This window comes from Sus scrofa, chromosome 15 (assembly GCF_000003025.6).
Source record: "Sus scrofa isolate TJ Tabasco breed Duroc chromosome 15, Sscrofa11.1, whole genome shotgun sequence".
In the NCBI taxonomy this organism is placed as follows: Eukaryota; Metazoa; Chordata; class Mammalia; order Artiodactyla; family Suidae; genus Sus; species Sus scrofa.
This window is the reverse complement of record NC_010457.5, coordinates 104,301,689-104,327,669: the sequence shown is the minus strand read 5'-3', so window position 1 is coordinate 104,327,669 and position 25,981 is coordinate 104,301,689. Positions and strand designations below refer to the sequence as shown.

The following is a 25,981-nucleotide window of genomic DNA, read 5'->3' as shown; positions in this document are numbered from 1 at the left end:
GGAAAGAAAGGGACAGACTTGATATGAATTCTGGAGGTAGAACCAGCTGGATCAGTTGATGGATGAGACATGGCAGAGGTAAAGGAAAGAGAGGATTCAAGGATCCTAACTGGCTTGAGCAGTTGGGTGAAGGCTGGGACCATTTGCTGAGAGAATTAACACTGGAGATGGGGAAAAGGGAGCCAAGAGTCTTGTCCTGGGTCTGTTCAGTTTGAGTTGCTTGGCTTTCAAGTGCACATGTCAGTTGGATGTAGGAACCCAGAGGTCGGAGGAGTTGTCTAGACTGGAGCTGCCAACTTGAGTCATCAGCTCTGAGATGATAACCCAAATTCCAGGGAATCTTCGAAGTCACATTTCTACCGCGGTAGGAAATATCAGCTGATGGCCTTCCCCCCTTTTAACCAGTTCAGAGGTTAAAATTCTTGAGTTTAAGAGAGAAGTAGACTTTTATCAAAATTGAAACAAAGAAAATATTATGAAGGGCAGAGATTACTCTTCAGGTGAATCACATTTATGCATAATCATTATTAAAAATACCGCATAAACCAAAGAAATGGCCTCAAAATCTAGTGATTTATTTCCCCATGTGAGCTTGTTTCCAAGGTCAGAATTAAGGTGTTTTTTTTTTTTTTTTTCCTGTAGGAAAGCTAAAATAAAGTAAAAACAACGTCATACAAGCATAAAAGTATCTTAAGTTAAAAAATGGTCTTTCAGTTTACAAAACCCAAAAAAGTAGGATGTAATTTTTAAAAACATTCTCCACTGGAGGGATATGGGAATTTAGGAAGGATTCAGTATGTAATAAAAGGCTAAATACACCAAGTAAAACAGAATTTATATTTAGACTATCAAATTCTTCCTTTAACTAGACTACTTAATTCTTCCTTTTATCTAAATAGGGGAACATTCACATATGGATAACTAGAATTCACTAATATTTGGTAGGGTCAAAATTTTTCTAAATAGTCAATTTGTATTTATTGCAAGGAATAGAATTTCCCAATTTTTTACAGTACCTGTCTGTTAAGATAAACCAAAAGCATAAGATGGTATCTTCATAACATAATTAGTTTGAAAGACTTTTTCCTTGGCTTTAAATTTTTTCTTTATACCTTCAAAGGCGCATGATAAAGAAAAATCATTCAGAGAGGGCCTTTTTCTTTGTTAGTCATCTCAGCTTAATTCAATGGGCTCCTTAACATTTAAAACAGGCATAACACGTTTGCAAAGTTCCAGCCGCTGAGACTCAGTTTTTCTCCTTTTGTAGCTGACAATCACTGGCAGTTTTCTTTTCTGGAGATATGTATAGCGAGTGTAGCTGACACATAAAGATCAGAATTTTGCTCTGCAGGTAAAATACCTGCTGCTATGGAAAGAATACTGCTTCTACAAAGCAGTAAGCACACAGATCTGTCACATGGATGATTCAGTGTCTTGAGCTAAAAAAATAAAGCTAACAATTGAAGTAGCAAATTAGCTCACTTAGTGTACTCCAGCTATATACTCACCATTCTGGGCAGCTCCTCTCAAGTCTCAGGCTATTCCAAGTTTTTCTTTACTTATTTACTGGGTCCAGCCCACCACCTTGTTCTGTCCAGAGCATAGCAAGTCAACACACTGAAAACCAAGGCAGCCCCCCTGCAATAGTGAAATACTTTGCCCAGCCTTCCTAGGGAGGCCAGGCCAGCGGTCATAAAACCCTCAAATGAACACTGGCACGTTTCTGTCCTTGCTGTTTCAGGAAAGGAAGCTTATCTTTCCTACCCTTGGGAAGGAAAGGTACCTACCTGCACCACACAGGTACCTACCTGCACCACACAGGCACTAGATGAAGAAACATCCATTTCTTGAAAGCAGAATATACATCCATCTGTACTTGCATTGATGCCGCACAGATGAATTGTTTAGTGAGATTTACTCTGAATTTTTGAAAAGCTTAAGTGGGCTTTAAGAAGCATCAAAGTATCTGAAGCAATTTGAAGCACTTCTCTCTTTAAATAACGGTTTCCTTCCGTCCTTGTCAGGTACTGTTTTCAGATTCTGTTTCTTACTAAGACGCTTTTCAAGAACCACTGAATCTGCAGCAGAAAACTGCTAGACTGGCCTAACCATGTTTTGCTTAAATTCTCTTTGCTCCAGGGCAAAGATAAAGGCTGCCACTGTCGTCTTGTCATGGATCCTCAAGATGCCCCCGGAGCGCTCTTTACAAGGATGTCCTGAAGGGAGACCTGAGGATGGCTGCTGAAGTGCTGGTCATTGTCCCCTGGTCCGTGCCAGCGGGGTCCGAGTCCTGGTTCTCTTGGCGCCTAGAGCCCGGGGGCAACAGCCCAACCTTCACAGGGTCCACGTGCCCGGCGGGGCGGTCGTTGGGATGTCCTGGTCTCTGCGCATGTGCGTCGGGACGCCCGCCCCTCCCCGGCCGGGTGACGCCCACCGACGCCGGGGTCTCGGGGGCCCAGCCGCTCTGCAGTGCCTGGGCCTGGTGGGAGCGCGCAGCCGCATTCTCCGTTGACCTTAATCAGAAAAAGCCAAGCGTTTGTGCCGCGCGGGCAGTGGAAAGTGTCAGTTGAGCCGGTAGGTAACGTTCGGTTCTCCGAGGTCACCAGGCGCTTCGCTCCTCGGCGGGGCCCTCCCAAATTCTTTCTTTGCGGGCTTGGGTTTATGGTGAGATGGGTCTTTGGGCTCTGGGAGAGGCTGGTCAGAATGGCCAGAGCCCCCAGACCCGGGCTGGGTCAGCCACATATCACCGAATGCCTCCCAGGCCACAAATCGTTGGAGCCTGAGCGCGTTTTCTAAAGGTCACCCGACATTCCCGGGGCTCCTTTTCCTGTGACCTCCCCTCCTTCATGTTTCTCAGAAGCCTCGGTGGCCTCCAGTCCCTGTCCAGTGACATCGAACAAGAAGCCCGCCGGCCAGAGTCCATGGGCTCCTCACTGGAGTTGAGCTCTTGAACCCCCTTAATTTGGGGGCGCGTTAATAGAGGCTTCCAGGAATTTGGGGTGCCTTCATCCACGTCAGTGTTATGAACTTGTGCTTTTCAGGCCAGGAAAGGAGAGGGGTTTTAAGTAGGTGTGTCAGGGGCATAAAGTAGGGGAGTTTTCGGGGCGTTTAAAAGCTTGCTGTCTAATGGTCACCTCCTTTCCCGTGGCAGGCGTTAGTGTGCTCCTGCTCTGAGCGTGTGCCCAAACTTTAGCACTCCCACTTCTTTCCAAAGTGTTCAGTGCTTCCTGCCCCCCTGGTCCCACCTCTCAGGTCAGCCTCTCCCCTGAACCCCCAACTCCTTACTCTGGTTCTCCTTTCCCTTTTCTTTCTTCTCTTCCCCCTCCCTTCCCCTTCTGCATTTCCCCTCTGCATCTGGTGAGTTTTATCCAGACCCGAGCTCCAATTACTAATTTGTACTGACTCAGAAATCTGTGACTCAGACTCCTTGCCAATCCTGAATTAATTGCCTGTTGGATAAATCCCTTGGCTGACTACCAGGCTATAAATCGAAATCAAATTCACCACCTTCCCTTTGAAAGCAGCTCCTCCTCCTCTGTTGTCTAGTCTTGTTCAGTAGAGGCGACACTGCCTTTTCTCAAAAACTTGAGTACAACACTGGATTTATCTTGGACTCTTTCTCCCCTGCTCACCCCATCCTTATCATCCCATCCTATCAGATGGCAGGGACTGTTGCTCTGATATCTTTGCATCACCAGCAGCACTTGCTCAGGCCTTTGTTATTCTTAATGATTACAGTAGCTTTCCAGCTCTTATCTCCCATGCATATTATTTCATGTTATCCAATCTGCCAGAGCAGATATTCCTGAGTAGACTATTACCTTGATAAAAAAAAAACCCTGAAAGGTCTGCACTGTTGACAGAATAAAATCTGAACCTTTAACTTATATTTTAAGAATCTCTGCGATTTGATCCAGACTGGTTTTCTAGGTTTATCACCAGATTTCCCCCTTCATAGTCTACCGGCCAGTGGAACCAATTTATCTATATTCTGCTACATACCTGGTGCTTTTTCTGACCCTCATGCCTTTGCTTTTGCATTTTCCTGTAGCTGGAATTCCTTTTGCTTTAAGGCCACTTGTCCTAAACTTAACCCATTATAGCTACATACCATCTCTTCTTCCTCTCTGTCTATATAACTACATTTGGGTTGTATATGGTTTTCTGCTTTTGGTTGCTTTCATTATAAGTGCACATGTATTTAAATGATAAGCTCCATGAGGTGGGATCTCTTATTTTTCCCATTGCCAAAGTGGTTGGCCACGACTTTTTAGGTGCTCTGTAAAAATTTGTTAAAAAAATATGTGAATGAGTATTCAGCTCAGCCTGCTCTCTGCTCCCTCTTTTGCCTTAGCTCCTGAAGCGGCGTGAGGCTAACAGTTTCAACCACAAATACTGCAATACAATTATTGTTTGGTCACCAGATGCCTTATGTTTCTAGAATTGTATTAAATGTTTTCACATGCTTTTTTTTTTTTTTTGTCTTTTTAGGGCCATACCCGAGGCATATGGAAGTTCCCAGGCTAGGAGTCTAATTGGAGCTGTAGCTGCTGGCCTACGCCACAGCCACAGCAACGCAGGATCCGAGCCATGACTCCAACTTGCACCACAGCTCACAGCAATGCAGGATCCCCAACCCACTGATCAAGGCCAGGGATCAAACCCTCATCCTTGTGGATACTAGTGGGATGTGTTTCCAATGTGCCACAATGGGAACTCCTCACATGCATCTTAAAATGTATTATTGTTTCTTTCCACCTTTTTTTGTTCACTTCCCCATATGGTATTTTGGGCTGGAAAAATTAGAAAACACAAGGCTGGAGACATAAAGACTTGATGGGAGAGTAATAATACTAGTCATGATAATAACCATAGCTGGCACTTATTTAGCTGTTAGTACTTGTCAGACTGTGTTGAACTCTTTTACAGCTCAGCTCATTTAATGCAAGGCCTCTACTAGGTAGGTACCATGTTTTCTCTATTTGACACATGGGAAGCTGAGCCACTGATAGGTCAAGGGATAGCTAAGGTTAGAGGTTGTTATAGACTGAATGTTTATGCCCCCCCATTCCCATCTCACCCTCCCACCCCCCACCCCAACCAATTTATGTGTTGAGATCCCAATCCCAAGGTGATGGTATTTGGTGGTGGAGCTTCTGGGAGGTGGTTAAGTCACAAGGGTGAAGCCCTCATCAATGGAATTAGTGCCCTTATAAAAGGGACCCCAGAGAGCTCGCTTTCCCCTTCTGCCATGTGAGGACACAGCAAGAAGACAGCCATCTAATGAACTAGGAAGCAGGCTCTTGCCAAACACCGAATCGGCTGCCGTCTTGATCTTGGACTTCCCCACCTCCAGAATTGTGAGGAATAAATGTTTATTGCTTGGAGTTCCTGTCGTGGTGCAGTGGTTAACGAATCCGACTAGGAACCATGAGGTTGCGGGTTCGATCCCTGGCCTTGCTCAGTGGGTTAAGGATTTGGCGTTGCCGTGAGCTGTGGTGTAGGTTGCAGATGTGGCTCTGATCCCGAGTTGCTGTGGCTCTGGTGTAGGCCGGTGGCTATAGCTCCGATTAGGGGTCTAATACCCCTAGCCTGGGAACCTCCATATGCCGTGGGAGCGGCCCCAGAAAAAGGCAAAATGACAAAAAAAAAAAAAAAAAGTTTATTGTTTAAGCCACTCAGCCTTTGGTAATTTGTTTTGGCAGCCCAAATGGACTGAGACAGAGGTCCTTTTACGTTGATGTCCTCCCCCCGCCCCCTTCCTCCCATTCCCCTTCCTCTCCTCTCTTCTCCCCTCCTCTCTTTCTTGGTATGCACTCTCAATTCTGAATCTTGTAAAAGTTTATTTTTAGGCAATAAAAGCCTTGATTTCCTTCCCTGCCCCCCTACAGCTGCTAAATCTCTTCCAATTACCAATGCCTCTAAGTCTTTCGTAGGGATTGTCCAGAACAGTGCCGTCCAATACAGATGTCATGTAAGCCACAGATGGAAGTCACATATATAATTAACATTTTTCTAGTAACCACATTAAGTAGAACAGATGACATTCATTTTATGAATGTATTTTACTTAACCCAACATAGCCAAAATATTATCATTCCAAATCTAATATATATAAAATTTTAATAATTTTACATTCTTTTTTGGTGACATGTTTTCAAAATCCAGTGTGTATTTTGCCCTCCCAGCCTCCCTGTCTGGACTGGCCTCATTTCAAGGGCTCTGTAGCCACAGTGGTTTATATCTATGACATTGGACAGTGAGGGTCATGCCACTAAGAAAACGATCGTGTTGTGCAGCACACCTGGGCTAAGTGGAGGCGGTTGCCTGTGGCTGAAGATTACTACACAGCTCAAGGGAGCCAAGTCTGTCTGTAACCCATTCAGGGCTCAGATGGGAAGCACCATTTCTCAGTCCTTTCAAAGGTGTATGCCTTTTGATAAATATAAAAATCTTACAGCTTTCTATTTGAAAATTCAAAATGAGTAAGTTTTTTCAATTGAAAGCATTCTATTTGTTGAATGTGTGAATTTAATTTTAAGTTAACATACAGCCAGCCCCTCTGTATATTAGGCATCACTGAAGGAGTTGCAGATAATTCATGGTTAGGAAGGAGGGACCTCGTATCAGGTCTGCGAACGAGTTCACACAGGCCATCGGAATCAGCTCTGGCGTGGCTGGACTATTCCTTGTCAAAGTTGAAGCCAGGCCACTCACCCTGCGTGAGCTGCTGCCTCAGCATTTGTTATAGTGAAGAACAAAGAAAACCTGGGAAAACATTCCTGCCTTGTCTAGGTCCTGGGGGTGAAGGAGACAAAATTAAAAGGGAGGTTTTTTTTTTTTGTTTTTGTTTTTGTTTTTTTTTGTCTTTTTAGGGCTGCACCTTCGGCACATAGAGGTTCCCAGGCTAGGGGTTGAATCAGCTGCCCACCTACACCATAGCCATAGCAACGCTGGATCCTTAACCCACTGAGCGAGACCAGGGATCAAACCCATGTCCTCATGGATACTAGTTGGGTTTGTTACCACAGAGCCACAACGGGAACTCTAAAAGGGAGTATTTTTAACAAACCTACCATGGGACAGCCAGCACACAGTGGGCACAGTGACCTATCTGATTTACGTAAGCATTTTAAGGGATCCCCCTTTCTTCCATCCCTGGAGCCTGGAGTTGGCAGTCTGCTGGGGAAGCACAGAGAGGAGCCTTTATCTTATTCCCTGCTGTATCCTCCAGCCTGGCCCAGTGATTGACCCATGCAGGGACTCAGCCAATGTGAAATAAATACACCATTAATTACATATGTGCCAGTTCTGGCCAGCAGCCTCTGGCCTCTTCTAACTTGGAATCATTCTTTTTAAGATGATGGCATTTTCAACTGTCCTTCAGGACTGGTTCCAGGGTAGCCTCGAACTCTGTTGCAGAGCTTGATTTCTATTTGTTCAGGGAACTCTTTTGGCCCTGACAAAGCTCTGTTCTGGAGGAGGCTAGGCCAGGCAGTGATTCAGAAGCTGGCCAGGCTTGCCAAACAGTGAGAGATGGCTGAGGGCTGGAGTGCAGCTGCTCGAGGGCATTGTATAGGTGGGGCTGGCCAAGCTGGCCAAAGCTTCAGGTATTACCTACAACACAAACTGAGATCTTAAAGGATAAGGAGGATTTAGAACCGTCTTGCTTTTTGGGTGACACTCCTTTTTATTTGTCTTTTTAGGGCCACACCTGCAGCATATGGAGTTTCCCATGCTTGGGGTTGAATAGGAGCTACAGCTGCTGGCTTACACCACAGCCACAGCAATGCAGGATCTGAGCCGCGCCTGTGATCTACACCACAGCTCATGGCAACGCTGGATTCTTAACCCACTGGGCGAGGCCAGGGATTGAACCTGTAACCTCATGGATACTAGTTAGATTTGTTTCTGCTAAGCCATAATGGGAACTCCATCGGGTGACACTCCTAATCAGCCCATGTCAAAGATGTATTCTGTTTTTTTGGCCACATCTGAGGCATGGGGAAGTTCCCAGGTGAGGGATCAAATCCATGCCATGTCAGTGAATGGAGCCGCAGCAGTGACAATGCTGGATCTTTAACCCACTGAGCCACCAGGGAATTCCTATTCTCTGTGTTTCAAATTAAAAAAAAAAAAAAAAAAAAAAAAAAGGTTTTTAAAAGCTTTTCCCAAAGTATAAGTTTAGAGTACTATAATAATGAGTCAGTGACTTTACAAAGTAGGTGTTCCCCTTCTTGGAAACTCCAGTGTATCCCCATGAGGGGCAGTGTCTGCCTCGAGGAGGTCATCTGGGTTGGATGTCCCCTGGCACCTATCCTGATTCTGATGGCGTATGTTTCTGTGTCCTTTCTGATTGCCAGCTGCCATTGAGACCCCCACTCTGTCCTTCCTTCCTCCTGCCAGGAGTGTTGCTCTTTGATATATTTCTCGTATCCTTTAGTCTTCTGTCTACCCCCACTAAGGCCCTCCTGCTGGCTGCATCTCATGCCCCTTCCCAGACACAATCCTGAAGCCTCTTCCTCACCCCCAAGCTCCCCGTGTTTTACATATCTTGTTCTCAAGTCAAAAATCTAAGCATCCCAGAACATGGGCCCTGTTCAAGCCTGTCAGGCCACTCATTCATCCTGTCTTCTCTTGCAGGCACTGACTCTGATTCTGCCTGGCTGCACCGCTTGACTTCTGCACAGCGGCTTTCAGGCAGTAGAATCCCAGTTTGCTGCCCAGGCCCTGACCTGTGAGAGAAGCCCATCCTCCTGGAGGAAGGGGGGCTTTTTCTAAGGTACTTGAAGATGCCCTCCTACCTAGAGCAGCCTGCAGTGGTAACCAGAGCCCACGTGACCCCGCCCTGATGGAGCTTGGATTGAGGTGGGAAGATGTAATGAGGAAATAAGCAGACTCAAAGGTAAGCTTAAAAATGGGGCAGGGCAATGAGGAAAAGTAGAAGGTGCTGTGAGACAGACATCTATGGGCACCTACGTAAGGTGAAGGGGACGAGCTGGCTTCCCGAGGAAGTGATACTTATATCGACATCTAGGAGGCAAGAAGGTGCCAGTCTGGTGAGGGAGGGAGGGGAAATCCCAGGCAGAGGGGCAGAGTGTTGGTTAAATTGATGTGTCAGCTTGGCTCAGCTCTGGGGCCCAACTGTTTGTTCAAACACTGGTCTAGATATTGCCGTAAAGGTATTCTGAACATCTGCAATTAGCTGACTTCAAGTAAAGGAGATGGACACTAAGTGAGTCTCAAAATCAGCTGAAGACCTTAAGAGCAAAAGCAGGCTTCCCGATGAAGAAATTATTTTGTGTTAAAACTGTAACACAGAAATACTCCCTGAGTTTTTCTAGCCTGCTGGCCTGCCCTGCAGTTTTTGAACTTTTAATGAGCCAGTTCCTTAAAATGAATACCTTTTTGTGCATATATATTTATACATGGATGTGTGTATATATTAATATGTATATTTAATGTGTATGTGTGTTTATGCATGCATATGTGTAAGTGTCTTATCTATCTATCTTTCTGTCTATCTACTTATCTCATCACCCTGGAGATCCTGTTGTGGCTCAGTGGGTTAAGAACCTGGCATTGTGTCCTTGAAAATATGGGTTCTATCCCTAGCCTTGCCCAGTGGGATCTGACATTGCCACAAGCTGCAGCATAGGTTGCAGTTGCGGCTCAGACCCAGCATCTCTGTGGCTGTGGCTTAGGCTATAACTACAGCTCTGATCTGACCCCTAGCCCAGGAACTTCCATATGCTGCATGTGCAGCTGTAGAAAGAAAAAAATATATATATCTCATTACCCTGACTCATTCGAATGGCATGTGCAAAGACTTTGAGGAAGGGAAAAGCTGGGTCCATTCAAGGAGCTGAAGAAAGCCATGCGGCCCTAGTGCAGTGATTGTGGCACCAGGATCCTTGGACAAGGCTGGCAGGGCAGACCGTGCAAAGCTTTGGAGGTCACATTGAGAATTTGTGTTTTATCATCAGAACAAGGGAAGCCATTAAAGGCTTCTGTAAGTTACAGAACTTTCTCTCCAGTCATGTATTCCGTAGCTAATTTGTTACCTAACAGATCAGTCATACCTTAACTCACACAATACACCTAAGATATCCCTCAAGCAGTGAGTGACTAATGCTGGGAATTAGCAGGCAGATAGAAGAGTTATTTTGGCCCAGGAAGGCTTCACAGGCCTTCACATGATGTCCCTGAGTGGCTCACTACTCCACCTACACTAGTTCAGTTGGGTCCTGCAGCAGTGACCATGCAGCAGCTCTGTCCTCTCCAGCAGTCAGGTATCCCCTGCAGCTGGAGGTACACAGGCCCTCTTACTCCCTCTGGGAAAGCCAGAGTGCTCCAGGGAGGTGGGAGAGGGCCTGCCACTGTGATTCCTACACTGCCTTGTCCACTGCCCCAACCACCCTGGGGAATGGGGGCCCTGCATCTGAGTGCCCTGCCTTCAGGTGGCTTGATGTGGTGGAGCTGAGGCTCAGCTGGAGTTGCTCAGGGTCCAGGCTCAGAGCTCTTACCTTAGCTGTCTGCATGTGAAAGCAGGCAGATGCTGGCCCAGTGGGCAGACTGTCCAGGGCTGGGAGGCTTCATAGGGTGATGAGACACGGGGTAAAACAGGACCCTGGATGGTGGCATTTATTATAGCCTGGGATGTGTTGCTTAACCCACCAGATCCTAACTGGATCAGAGCTCCAGAGTTGATTGGTCTGTAGAAGACTGTTCACACTCCCTCAAGATTGCTTTCAAATGCAGGGTCTTTACATTAATTTGAAAGGAGAAACCGTACTGTGCAGACAGTGTTGGACCAGTGCACTCTCCCTGTAGCCTAATGTACAGAGAAAATCAAACTCATCAAAACACTTTTCGGTGGGCCTTTGGTATTGGGCAGAAATATTCGAGTGCTCTTTCACTCTAGTCAGAGAATCTTGATGCCTCCACCTCAGTCAAAAACAGGGGCCATATGGGTCATGTTTGTGGCTGAACTCCCATGTAACAGGTGCTTGATGTAAGTATTTATTGAATGAATAAATGAATTATTAAACTCTTGTCTGGGATGAGCTTGCTTATTAGTGTTGACAACATAGGTAGCACCAGCAGCTGAGGTTTATTGTCAATTGATCATGTGCAGGCACCTGCCAGCACTTTGCGTGGATTGCATCCTTTAATCCTCAAGACAATTCTATGAAGCAGGCACAGCCAGTGCCACCATTTTAGATGAAGAAACCGGGCCTCAGAGAAGTTAGGTAACTACCTTCCCTGGGCCTCACAGCCAGTAAGTGATGGAGCAGGGATTGGACTCAGTTCAGTCACACTTCTGAACTTTTGCCAAGTACTATTGTGATTTAGCTTCAACAAGGCTATATCAACAATCTTACCTCTTCGAGACCAGTTTACTATAATTGATCATGACTCACCTCTTCTATAGACACACTCCTCTTTAGATATGGAATTACTATTTTGTCTGCAGGGTGGTCATGTTTGCTGGTAAGCCTGATTTTTCCCTGTCTCCAGCTTACATGGTGATTTCTACAGTCTTGTTTTCTGCAGGTCTTCATTGAACGATATTATAGGTGGCCATTGACTCTATTGCACAAAGCTTCTTATTTCCTCGGAGAGCTTTTCCCTTTCTCTTGGTTGGCATGTAGCAGCTATATAATTTAGTTATTTATACTTTTGAGTGCTGGACTAGGGGAAAAACCCAAAATCTATGATAGGTAATGAATCCCAGACCATCTGCATCTATGAACAAAGAGTCCCAGGGGGTCAAGACTATCAAGAAGATACAAATGCTCCACAGAGGAAAAGGCAAGGGCTTCAGGACAGGTTGGGCCCCAACTCTCCAATGAGCCTCCCTACTCTGTCATATGGCCTAGATGGGTATGATAGTGGGTGAGGAAGAGGGGGAAACTGAGAGACAACAGTGTATGCTGTGCTGGGTCAAGAGGTTTCTTGTAACCTTTTTATGTCATGGTTGAAAATGCACATAAAGAAAAAAAAACAATGAAAGAGAATTGTGATGCATCATCATGGCCTCTTCCATGCATGGTTCTGAAACTGCACAAGGTGACCCTCTCCCAAGCTGCAATCAGCCAAATAGATTGTCCCAGGATTTCAAAAGGTCACCACCGTAGGAAAGGAGATTCTTCTACCACTTATATACTTATTTTTAGGACCTGGAATAGCTTCCTGGTTGTCTCTCTTGTGAGCCCTCTGAAGGAGGTAGAATTCAAGAATTATGGGTCACCTTCATATGCCTGAAGAGTTTGACAGACCAAACTTGTCACATGTATATAGATTTCTGTAGGATTTTTTTTTTTTTTTGTCTTTTTTTTTGCTATTTCTTGGGCCACTCCTGCGGCATGTGGAGGTTCCCAGGCTAGGGGTCGAATCAGAGCTGTAGCCACCGGCCTACAACAGAGCCACAGCAACGCGGGATCCGAGCCACGTCTGCACCACCGGCCTACACCACAGCTCATGGCAACGCTGGATCGTTAACCCACTGAGCAAGGCCAGGGACTGAACCTGCAACCTCATGGTTCCTAGTTAGATTCGTTAACCACTGCGCCACGACGGGAACTCCCGGATTTCTGTAGGATTTTATGTAGCCTAGAAATCCTGGTAATCATTTTACACAGAACTATGCATTTTCTGAATAGATCATTTTGATGCTATGAATATATGTCCTGGAAAATCGGATGAGGTGACAAATCAAATTATTCACCCAAGAAACAGATGATTACATTATTGTAGAATGGGTTAAGTTTCATGTACTATGACATCTTTGAGTTTGACCTGAGGTAGGGGATCTGTGACTGCACATTGGAGGTACTGACCAAGTGCAGAAGATCCCCCTGTGTATCATATGGAGTTGGGATAGAATCGGAGGGAGAAATGATAAGGATACAGGACCAGCTTTCTGCTTTAGCATCTTGAGTTTGCCTAGCAGAGATGCCCTGGTTTTGCTGTCTTTAGGGGTGGATTTCACTTTTTTGTTGAGATAAGCCTCTCAGTGGTAGGGATGGCTTCAGGAGGGAAGGCCCTTGGTAACAAAGTATTGTGAGTAGAACTTAACCAGCTTCTTGCTTGATGTGTAGGAAGGTCCTGGTGGTGATGTAGATAGTTCCTCCTTCTCTAACAGGGTGAGCAGCTGTTATAGAATGAAACCTCCCTCTTGTTTTAGGGGTTAACAGGCATTCCTTCTCTTTGCTGCTGGTCTAGAGGCTTAATAAGGTGAAAGGAATTCATTGAACATCACCTGCTTGTTCACCTGTTCTCTCAGAGAAGGTGAGCTGCCTCCACTGCTGGTTTTCTCTGTAGACATTCTACAATCCTGAGAATGGCCCAAGATATAATCTAGACAGGCTGATTATAAAACAAATCCTTGGAGTCTTATTTTTAGATTTTTACCAGTGCAGATCAGAGATGGGATTAAGATGGTGAACTAGAAGGACTGGAGCTCACCTTCTCTCATAAAAACAACAAAATTACAACCAAATGCTGAATAAGCAAATGGAATGGAAACTTTCAAAAAGACATCCTACTCCAGAAGACAAAGGGGAGGCCACGTCAAGAAGTAGGAGGGGTGATTATGTGATATAAGCAACCCCATACCCGCTGGGTGGGAAGCCCACAGACTGGAAGGTAACTGTATCACAGACTCACCTACAAGAGTGAGAGTTCTGAGCCTCACGTCAGGTCTCCACTCCTGGGGATCTTGCATTGGGAGAAAGAGCCCCTGGAGCATCTGGCATTGAAGGCCACTGGGGCTTGTGCACAGGAGCTCCATGGGACTGGGGGAAATGGAGACCCCATTCTTGAAAGGTGCACACAGGCTTTCATGTGCACTGGGTCCCAGGGCAAAGCAGAGGCTCCATAGATTTCTGGGTCAGACCTGACTGCAGTTCTTGGAGGATCTCTTGGGAAAACTGAGGGTGACTGTGACTTGTTGTTGGGGAAGGACTTTGGAAGCAAAGCTCTCAGGAATATTCATCAGTGTGCGTTTCTCTGGAGCTGGCCATTTTGAGAAAATCCGGCCCCACCCATCAGTGCTGAGAAGCCACAGGCCAAACAATAATCCAGGTGGGATCACAGCCTCACCCATCAGTAAACTGGCTGCCTAAAGACAGCCCCCCACCCCAGGCACATAGCCGCCTCTAATCTCACCCAGAGACAAAGCCCCACCCACCAGAGGGATAGCAATCAGCCCCACCTACCATTGGGCAGGTGCCAGTCACTCCCATCAGGAAGTCTACAGCAAGCCCCCTGTACCAGCTTCAGCAACAAGGGGGGCAGACATCAGAAGTAAAAGAGGCTACAACTCTATAAAAAGGTCACCACACCAAAAACCTATAAAAATGAAAAGGCAGAGAACTATGATGCAGATAAGGGAGCAAGAAAAAAATCCCCAGAAAGACTGCTAAATGATCTGGAGATTCGCAGCCTCCAGGAAAAAGACTTTAGACTGATGATGCTGAAGATGATGCAAGACATTGGAAATAAACTGGAGGCAAAGGTTGATAATTTACAGGAAACACTGAGCAAAAAAATACATGATTTAAAACTTAAGCAAGCAAAGATGCAAAATACAATAACTGAAGTAAAGTCATTAGAAGCAACCAACAGCAGAATACATGGGGCAGAAGAACGAATAAGTGAGGTGGAGGACAGGCTAGTGGCAATCACTGATGCAGAACAGAAAAGAGAAAAAAGGTTGAAAAGAAATGAAGAGAGTCTTAGAGAACTCTGGGGCAATGTTAAATGCACCAACATCTATATTATAAGGGTGCCAGAAGGAGAAGAGAGAGAGAAAGGGACAGAAAAAATATTCAAAGAGATGACAGCCGAAAACTTGCCTAACATGGGAAAGGAACCACTCACTCAAATCCAGGAAGCACAGTATGTACCATATAAAATAAACCCAAGGAGAAACAGCGTGATACACATATTAATAAAACTGACCAAAATTAAAAGACAGAGAAAATATTGAAAGCAGCTAGGGAAAAGAAACAAATAACAGACAAGGGAAGCCTGATAAGGTTGTCAGCAGATTTTTCAGCAGAAACTCTGCAGGCCAGAAGGAAGTGGCATGATATACTTCACCTGATGAAAGGAAAAAACCTTCAACCAAGATTACTTTACCCAGGAAGGCTCTCATTCAGATTTGAAGGAGAAATCAAAAGTTTCACTAGATAAGCAAAAGCTGAGAGAATTCAGCAACACTAAACCAACTTTACAACAAATACTAAAGGATTTCTCTAGGCAGAAAAGAAAAGGCCACAACTAGAAACAAAAATGCCACAAATGACAAGGCTCACCAGTAAAGACATATATACAGTAAAGGAAGGAAATCATCCACACACAAATATGCTACCAAAATCAGAAATCGTGAGAAGAGGAGGGTACAAATGCAGGACACTGGAGATGCACTTGCAATTCAGGGTAACTGCAAACCAAAAATCTTCAACTGATGCATCCACAAATAAGAAAAATCAACTCAAATACAGCACTAAAGATAGTCATCAAACCACAAGAGGAGAGAACAAGAGAAGAAGGGATGAAAAAAGAGAACAAAAACAAATCCAAAACAGTTAATAAAATGGCAATAAGAACATACATATCAATAATTACCTTACATGTAAATGGACTAAATGCTCCAACCAAAAGACAAAGACTGGCTGAATGGATATGAAAAGAAGATTGATATATTTGCTGTCTTCAAGGGACCCACTTCACTTCTAGGGACACATACAAATTGAAAGTGAGAGGATGGAACAAAATATTCCATGCAGATGGGAGTCAAAAGAAAGCTGGAGTAGCAATACTCTTATCAGACAAAATAGATCTTAAAGAATATTATGAGACAAGGAAGGACATTACATAATGTTCAAAGGATAAATCCAAGAGGAAGATATAACAATTGTAAATATATACGCACCCAACATAGGATCACCTCAATATATAAGGCAATTGCTAGCAGCCTTAAAAGGAGAAATTGACAATAACATAACAATAGTGGGGACTTTAACACCCCACTTACTACAATGGACAGATAATCCAGACAGAAAATCTACAAGGAAACACAGACCCTGAGTGAAGCATTAGGCCAGATAGACTTAATATATATTTATAGGACATTCCATCCCAAAGCAGCAGAATACACATTCTTCTCAAGTGTACACAGAACATTCTCTAGGATTGATCACATTCTGGGCCACAAATCAAGCCTCGGTAACTTTAACAAAATTGAAATCATATCAAGCATCTTTTCCGACCACACACTATATGACTGGAAATCAAAAACAAGGAAGAAACTGCAAAAAACACAAACATGTAGAGACTAAACAACAGGCTACTTAATAACCAATGGATCACTGAAGAAATCAAAGAGGAAATTAAAAAATAACTAGAAGCAAATGTCAACAAAGATACAACACTCCAAAACCCATGGGATGCAGCAAAAGCTGTTCTAAGAGGGAAGTTTATAGCAATACAAGCTTACCTCAGGAAACAAGAAAAAGCTCAAATAAACAACCCAACTTTACATCTAAAGCAACTAGAGAGAGAAGAACAGACAAGAGTTAAAGTTAGCAGGAGGAAAGAAATCATAAAGATCAGAGCAGAAATCAATGAGTAGGGATACAATCCCATTTACCATCACATCAAAAAGAATGAAATACTTAGGAATAAGCCTACCTAAAGAGACAAAAGACCTGTATTCTGAAAATGATAAGATGCTGATGAAAGAAATCAAAGATGACACAAACAGATGGAAAGAGATACCATGCTCTTAAATTGGAAGAATCAATATTATCAAAATGACTATATTATCAAAGGCAATCTATAGATTCAGTGCAATCCCTATCAAAGTACCAAGAACATTTTTCACAGAACTCAAACAAAATATCTTAAAGTTTGTTTGGAAGCACAGAAGACCCAGAATAGCCAAAGCCATCCTGAGAAAGAAAAATGGAGCTGGAGGAATCAGGCTCCCTGACTTCAGACTATACTACAAAGCTACTGTCATCAAAACCATAGGGTACTGGCACAAGGACAGAAATATAGATCACTGGAACAGGATAGAAAGCACAGAATTAAACCCACACACCTACAGTCCGCTAATCTATGACAAAGGAGGCAAGTGGAGAAAAGACAGTCCCTTCAGTAAGTGGTGCTGGGAAAACTGGACAGGCACATGTAAAAAAATGAAATTAGAATGCTTCCTAACACCATACACAAAAATAAACTCAAAATGGATTAAAGACCTAAATGTAAAACCAAATACTATAAAACTCTTAGAGGAAAACACAGGCCAAACACTCTCTGACATAAACCACAGCAATATCTTCTCAGACCTACCTCCTAGAGTAATGACCATAAAAACAAAAATAAACAAATGGGACTTAATTAAACTTAAAGGTTTCTGCACAGCAAAGGAAACCCTAAACAAACTGAAAAGACAACCCACAGAATGGGAGAAAATATTTGCAAATGAAGCTACTGACAAGGGATTAATCTCCAAAATTTATAAATACCTTCTGCAGCTCAATACCAAACAAACAAACAACCCCATCAAAAAATGGGCAGAAGATCTAAACAGACAGTTCTCCAAAGAAGAAATATAGATGGCCAAAAAACACATGAAAAGATGTTCAACATCACTAATTATTAGAGAAATGAAAATCAAGACTTTGAGGTACCGCCTTACATTGGCCAGAATGGCCATCATCAAAAAGTCTACAACCATTAAATGCTGGAGAGGGTGTGGAGAAAAGTTAGAACCCTATTACACTCTTGGTGGGAATGTAATTTGGTGCAACCATTGTGGAAAACAGTGTGGAGATTCCTCAGAAAACTAAAAACAGAATTACCATTTGATCCAGCAATCCCACTCCTGGGCATCTATCCTGAGAACATCGTGACTTGAAAAGGTAAATGTACTCCAGTGTTCATTGCAGCACTATTTGCAATAGCCAAGACTTGGAAACAACCTAAATATCCAGCAACAGAGGAGTGGATAAAGAAGATATGGTACATATACACAATGGAATATTACTCAGCCATTAAAAGGAAAGAGATAATGGCATTTGCAGCAACATGGATGGACCTAAAAATTATCATGCTACATGAAGTCAGCCATACAATGAGACACCAACATCAAATGCTGTCACTTACATGTGGAATCTAAAATAACGACACAATGAACTTGTTTGCAGAATAGATACTGACTCATAGATTTTGAAAAACTTCTGGTTTCCAAATGAGACAGGTTGGAGCATGGGAAGATGCGCTGGTGGCTTGTGATGGAAATCCTATAAAATTGGGTTGTGATGATTGTTGAACAACTATAAATGTAATAAAATTCATTGAGTAATTTTTAAAAAAAGAAATAGGAGTTCCCGTCGTGGCTCAGTGGTTAACGAATCCGACTAGGAACTATGAGGTTGCGGGTTCGGTCCTTGCCCTTGCTCAGTGGGTTAACGATCCGGCGTTGCCATGAGCTGTGGTGTAGGTTGCAGACGCGGCTCGGATCCCGCGTTGCTGTGGCTCTGGCGTAGGCTGGTGGCTACAGCTTCGATTCAACCCCTAGCCTGGGAACCTCCATATGCTGCAGGAGCGGCCCAAGAAATAGCAAAAAGACAAAAAAAAAAAAAGAAATAAAATAGATTTTTACCAGTGCAGGTGAGCTACTGCATCATGTGGTCCAAGCATAGGGTGGGATCTTTTGGGCGCTGAGGTCCTCATGGGGGGCATTGTGTAATTAATTAATTGAGGGCAGAGATAAGCCAGCCCAAGAAAGCTGTGATAAACATAGCTAAAGGTTCAGAAAGAGGGAATGACTGTTCCCTTAGCCTTAAGGGTAATTCCCAGTCTCTCTTGCCTCCATTACCCTCCAAAAGGAAAGTGTTGCCATCAAAATAGGCCAAGGGAAGAGGCTATTTTATTGGTCACTCCTTTCATTATGTGGACATTTCAATGAGAAGGGCTTTCCCAGTGACAAGTTCAAGTTGAGATGTTCTCTCACCCCTCTCTTGGATGCTTTTCTGTCCATGGGATGGAAGAATGAGAAGGTTGGGGTTGGTCTCAAAGGGAGGCTGGAGAGGTAAGGGCTCTCAAAGGCAGGGCTGGGTCTCCTTTCCTGGGAGGAAGTTGGTGTCCTCTCTCTTCCTCTCTGGTTCCTCTTTGCCCCCATGACTTTTCCTCCTACTAGCCTAAGGAAAGAGAGCTTAGGGCATTGCTCACAAGGGAACATTCCAAATCCTGGAAGGCCTGGGGTGGGGATTTGACTCTAGATTTTATGGAGAAATTCTTCTTTTTACCTCTAGTTTGTGCAAAAGGATTTCCATGTATATGCCAGTATAGCTCCCAACATTCTACATCAGGGTTTGGGGATAAAGATCCAAAGGAAAAATGAGCTTATTTTTACATCAGTGACTGGGAATTTGTCAGTGAGTTTTAGGATTCCCTGTCATCGTTCTTTACAATATATTTTTTTTTTTTTTTGGTCTTTTTGCCTTTTCTAGGGCCACTCCCACAGCATATAGAGGTTCCCAGGTGAGGGGTCAAATCGGAGCTGTAGCCGCTGGCCTACGCCAGAGCCACAGCAATGGCAGAGCCAAGCTGCGTCTGTGACCCACACCACAGCTCACGGTAACGCCGGATCCTTAACCCACTACTCGAGGCCAGGGATCAAACCCATAACCTCATGTTCCTAGTCGGATTCAGTAACCACTGAGCCACGATGGGAACTCCTGTTATTTACAGTTCTTTGTCAGCTACCCTACAGTGAGACAATGAAAAGCTTCTTTAAGAAGCATAAACAGGAGTTCCCTGTAGTGGTGCAATGGAAATGAATCCGACTAGGAACCATGAGGTTGCGGGTTTGATCTCTGGCCTCTCACTCAATGGGTTAAGGATCTGGTGTTGCTGTGAGCTGTGGTGTAGGTAATAGACACAACTCGGATCTGTCGTGGCTGTGGCTGTGGCCGACAGCTACAGCTCCGATTTGACCCCAAGCCTGGGAACTTCGATATGCCTCAGGTGTGGCCCTAAAAAAAAAAAAAAAAAAAGCATAAAAAGAAAAGCTCTACTTGTATGTGTATCAGTTAAAACTTTCTAGAGAAGAATTTTGTTCTCAAGAGACTACAGAAAAATCAACAATGCTTACTTAAAACCAATTTCCATATTGTTTACTAAAATTCAAAGACTTAGTGGTTTATTCAAACCTCTGGGATGTTATCAATATATGTGTGTGTCTACGTGTGTTTGTGTGTGTGCGTGTGTGACTGTGTAGTAATTGGAATTGATTTTTAAATATGTATAAGGAGTTTCTTTGTTTTTGACTATTTTCTTTCTGGAGATGTACTGATTAATTGGGAGTTAAAGAGTTCATTTGTTTCTCTACCATTCAAGACCCTGTTTCAGGGAAGGGAGTAAAGTGTCTGCCTTCCAAAGCTACACAGTATGTAGGGTCAGGGAGAATAGCGTAGGTCCCCAATTGTCCTCATACTGGCCCTTGCTCTTCACAGTGGTATGGTCCACTTACATAACCTTTTCTAGTTGCAAAACAATTACGTTCTCTTAAGCTCAAAGAGGGCTATTAAAATACCCGAGTTTTAACAGTTTTTAGGGGCTCTTAAGGGACATTTGGCTGCATTTGAGAAAAAAGAGATTTCTATGAGACCCATTAGTGGGAATGTTGAGGAGTCTTTGGCACCTGGTGAGCTAGTCCTGCTTCTTACATCATTGTGGTTCTGGAGGCAAATTGGCCTTGGTTAGTGTTTTCCTGGATAAAGCACTCCAGTATTTCCTCACCTGTTAGATTGAGCCACGTGAAAGTAGCATTTTTATGTCAAAAATAGTCAAACATCAACAATTTTATATGATTTAATCTAATATTAAATAAGAGCATCTAGTGATAAAGTACTACACCCTTGCTTTAAAATGCTTTGCTTTATTCTTCTAGTAGACATATGGATTTCTTTAATTTTTATATTTGGTAATACCAATTTAGAAATTTTGGTACATGTTTGTGTGAGACCCTTGAGGAAGGATCCCTTTGATATTCTTCTTGGGTTAAAGGGGCTGAGTAAAGCCGGAGGCCATCTGGAAACCTTTTAGGTCTTATGCAAGGGCTGTTGTTAGCCCCAGGCAGTGAGCAGAGCAGATGCAGACTGCATTGGCAGGCCCTCTCCCTCTACCTTGGCTAACCCTGGCTCCTCCTGTCATCTATTGCTACATGAAGGGCAAGGGAACTGTGAGGGGCTGTGAAAGGAATCAGACTTATCTTTTTGTTTCATTTAAGCATTGGCTCAAATGCACTCCTTTGAGCCAGGCTTGCCAAGTGCCAAGTCCTCTGGTGTTGGCAGGTGACGCAAAGACTTGGGAGATAGGCAAAACCTCCAAAGACCCTGCAAAGGGCATCAGTATGATTTCTGCTTTTTTTTTTTTTTTTATTAAAAAACCAAAACAAAACAAAACAGCAAACCCAACCTAAGGACTTCTGAAATGAATGTCCTGGTGCTAGAAACACCATCTGAGGCCTTATTATAGCAGATGGCAGCTGTGGACACTCCTTTACACCTGGCATCTTCTCAGTGTGGTTTCCCCTTCTGTGTTTTTTCTTCTGTGTTTTTCTTCTCTGTCTCTCAGGGTTTTTTTTTTTTTTTTTTTTTTTTTTTTTTTTGAGAGTTACACAAATAGTATATTTCCTCCAGCTTCTCTCTCTCTCTTTTTTTTTGTCTTTTCTAGGGTCACACCCGAGGTATACGGAGGTTCTCAGGCTAGGGGTTGAATCAGAGCTGTGGCCGCCAGCCTACACCACAGCCATAGCCACACCAGATCTGAGCTGCATCTGTGAACTACACCACAGCTCACGGCAACGCTGGATCGTTGACCCGATGAGCAGGGCCAGGAATCAAACCCTCAACCTCACGGGTCCTAGTCAGATTCGTTAACCACTGTGCCACGACAGGAACTCCTCTCAAGGTTTTATTCTCTGTAAATTCCTCCATATGATTTTTGTCCTGAGAGGTAGGTAGATTGGCTCACTCATTCATTAAAAACAAACAAACAAACAAACAAACAACAAAACCATTTACCAGACAAATGAAGGGAAGACTGACCTTAGATACTTACCTAGAAGGAACTGATTGCTATTGGGTTTCATGTTGGTGCCAGCAGAGACAGGGAGCTCCTCTGACACATCAGTACTTTTTAATCTGGCATTTTGTATGGCTTTGGACCATGGGTGTCCAGGACTCCTTCAGGAGAAAATTTCAGCTCCCTATGGTATAAAGCCCAAGACCTTGAGTCCAAGACTCCATCAAATCTAAAACTTAGAAAACGAATCTCATTTTTTTAATGCTGTGCTAAAAATTTCCAAGCACCATCTAAAGGCGAAGGTCCTAGGAGTTCTCTTGCGGCACAGTGGACCGACAGTTTTCACTGCAATGGCTTGGGTCACTGCTGTGGCTCAGGTTCAATCTCTGGCCTGGGAACTTCCACATGCTGTGGGGTAGCTAAAAAGTAAATAAATAAAGATGTAGTTCCTTTTAAGTGACCACTCCCTCTGGAGTCCAAGTGTATCCAGCTATCAGTATTCTACTTGTAGATGCAAGAAGTGATTTTTTGATGTTCCAGGAAAATGCCTGGATTTGCTTGTAAAAACAAATTTTGGACTTGGGTGTTTGGAGTGTATATACTTACAATTGTTGTATCTTCTTAATGTATTGACTCCTTTATCATTATATAATGACCTCCTTTGTCTCTTGTTACCCTTTTTGGTATGAAGTATTTTGTCTGATATGTCTTCTTTTGTGCTTCCATTTGGTTGAAATAATCACCTCCCATCCTTTCACTTGAAGCCTATGTGTCTTTAGGGCTGAAATAAATGGGTAGCATACAATTGGGTCTTTTTTTATTCACCCAGCCACTGTATGCCTTTTGATTGGTGAGTTCAATTCACTGAACAATTAGAGTGATTTGATATGTAAGGATTTACTACTGTCATTTTATTTGCCTTCTGATTATTTTGTCTCTCCACTGTTTCTTTTTCCATCTGTTTCTGTTTACCTTTTAAGTTGGTGGTTTTCCATGATGATTTGCTCAGCCTCCCCCTTTTAATTTTTTTATGTAAACATTTTTTTTTTTTTTTTTTTTTTAGGGGCCACACCTGCGGCATATGGAAGTTCCCAAGCGAGGGGTTAAATTGGAGCTGCAGCTGCCAACCTAAGCCACAGCCCCAGCCATATGGGATCTGAGCCTTGTCTGTGACCTACACCACAGCTCACAATGACAGAAACATGATCTTAACGCACTGAGCGAGGCCAGGGATCGAACTTGCATCCTCATAGATACTATTTGGGTTTGTAACCCATTAAGCCGCTATGGAAACTCCCATCCCTCTTTTTAATATTTCGTGTCTTTGGCCTAGATTTTTGCTTCGTGGTTTACATAAAACACCTCATAAGTAAAACACCTTTTACTGTGAGGTTTACACAAAATACTTCACAAGTCAAATAGTTCTTTTACATAAAATAGTTCTTTTTACATAAAACACCTCCTATGTAAAACACCTTTTACTGTGAGGTTTACATAAAACACCTCATAAGTAAAATCCTTCTTTTTCTGTGATAGAATTTTACTTTTATTCTCCCATAAAGATTCCATTCTTTTACTCTTCTCCTTTTGTATTTTTGTTGTCACAAATTAGCTGTCTTTATGCTGTGATTTCATGACCAAGCAGTAGTAGCTATAGTTATTTTTAATGCTATTTTCCTTCAACCTTTGTACTATAGGTAAGAGTCTAATATATTGTTATAAAAAAGAGTTACAGTATTCTAATTCTGACTATTTATCACCTTAATCAGAATTCTGTGTACTTTCCTTTTTCTGTTTCAACTTGAGCTCTTTTCAACATTTCTTGTAGGGCAGGTCTAGTGGTGGTGAATTCTCTTAGCTTTTGTTTGGGAAAGACTTTATCTGAAGGATAACTTTGCCAGACAGTATTTTTGGCTGGCAAGTTTTATCTTTCACCATTTTGAATATTTCATTCCACTCTCTTTGGCCTATAGAATTTCTGCCAAGAAATCTTCTGACAGCCTAATAGGGATACCTTTGTAGGTTACTGTCTTTTCTTCCCTGGCTGCCTTTAAAATTCTTCCTTTATCAGTGACTTTTGATAATTTTAATATGTCTCTTGGAGAAGGTCTTTTTTTTTTTTTGTAGCAATAATAAGGTGTTCTATTAGCTTTATAAATTTGTGTATTCAGTTTCTTCCCTAAGTTTGGGAAGTTCTCAACTATTTTTACTCTAAACGTGTCCTTTGCTCTCTTGTCCCTTTCTTCTTCTTCTGGAATGCCCATTATTCTTATTTTGGCTTCTCTAATGTAGTCAGATAGTTCTCGTAAGTTTTATTCACTTTTTAAAAATGTTGGTTCTTTCTTCTCTTCCACTTGAATCATCTGTATTTCTTTTTTTTTTTTTTTTTTGTCTTTTTGCTATTTTTTTGGGCCGCTCCCGTGGCATATGGAGGTTCCCAGGCTAGGGGTTGAATCGGAGCTGTAGCCACTGGCCTACGCCAGAGCCACAGCAACGTGGGATCCAAGCCGCGTCTGCAACCTACACCACAGCTCACGGCAACGCCGGATCGTTAACCCACTGAGCAAGGGCAGGGACTGAACCCGCAACCTCATGGTTCCTAGTCGGGATTCGTTAACCACTGCGCCACGACGGGAACTCCTGAATCATCTGTATTTCTATCTTTGAGCTCACTAATTCTTTCTCCTGTATGATCTGCTCTATTTCCAATGTATTGTAATGCATCACTCATTTATTGAGTTCTTTAGCTCCAGAATTTGTTTCTTTTTCAGATTTTCAACCTCTTCAGTAAAGTAGTCCTTCTGTTCACTACTCTGATTCCTGAGATCATTGTATTGTCTTCCTGAGTCTTCTTGTAGCTCATTAAATTTCTTCATAACAGATATTGAAAATTCTTTGGCATTCCTGTTGTGGCTTAGTGGAACTGAATCTGACTAGTAACCATGAGGATGCAGGTTTAATCCCTGGCCTCGATCAGTGGGTTAAGGATCTGGCTTTGCTGTGAGCTGTAGTGTAGGTTATAGACGTGGCTTGGATCTGGCATTGCTGTGGCTGTGGCAAAGGCCAGTGGCTACAGCTCTGATTTGACCCCTAGCCTGGGAACCTCTATATGCCGTGGGTGTAGCCCTAAAAAGAGACCAAAAAAAAAAAAAATTAAAAAATTCTTTATCAGATTTTGTAAACATTTTTTTTGTAAAAAGAATTCTTTACCATGTCTTTGGTTCTGTTGCTAGAAAATTGTCATTTCATTTTTGTGATACCATATTACCATGATTTTTCATGATATTTGATGAAAATTGTGTCTGTCACTGCATTTGAGATAGCAAATTCCAACAAGACTTTGCTTATTTTGATTCTTACAGTTCAATGGACTGGTGGTTAAGAGCCTTCCTTTTGATTTCCAGAAGGTGATCCTGTAGCACAAGTTTTTGCTTTCTCTTACCAGTGCTAACTAATTGCTAAGATTGGGAAGTGTATTTATTTATTTTTAAAGGCAAAAGGTGATGGCGGGGCCAGTTAGCACTTGGGGCTTTGGGTGTAACCATGCCTGATCTGGAGGGCCTCCAGCAGTGGGGCCCCAGAGATTCATGGGCATCCTGGGGCAGACAGCAGGAGACACTTTCCTTCAGTTCTCTGCCTACTTCCCTTTCCTTTTCGTCTCCCCAGGGACTTCGGTCTCACCTGAAAGAGAGTAACTGTCCCTCCACTCAGCACACGTGGCTGGGCAGACCCTGACTCCCCACCCTCACCCTCCACCTCCTTTGCCAGAAAAGTCGAGTGTACATTAGCTGCTGCCTTCTCTGCCATCACTGGTTCTGCCACTAGAGGCTCTGCCTCTAACTCCCTCCTTGCCACCTCCTCCTGGGTCCAATCC

General features: G+C 43.3%; 1 long non-coding RNA gene across 2 annotated transcripts in view; it reads left to right on the top strand.

The window, feature by feature from the left end:
• LOC102162816 overlaps positions 2,434–25,981 on the top strand; it is a 54,629-nt gene continuing 31,081 nt past the window's right edge. For both annotated transcript variants that reach the window (XR_002339325.1, XR_308173.3), the window contains exons 1-2: positions 2,434–2,574; positions 8,644–8,905. This is a non-coding gene — a long non-coding RNA (uncharacterized LOC102162816). The remainder of the gene's footprint in view (positions 2,575–8,643; positions 8,906–25,981) is intronic.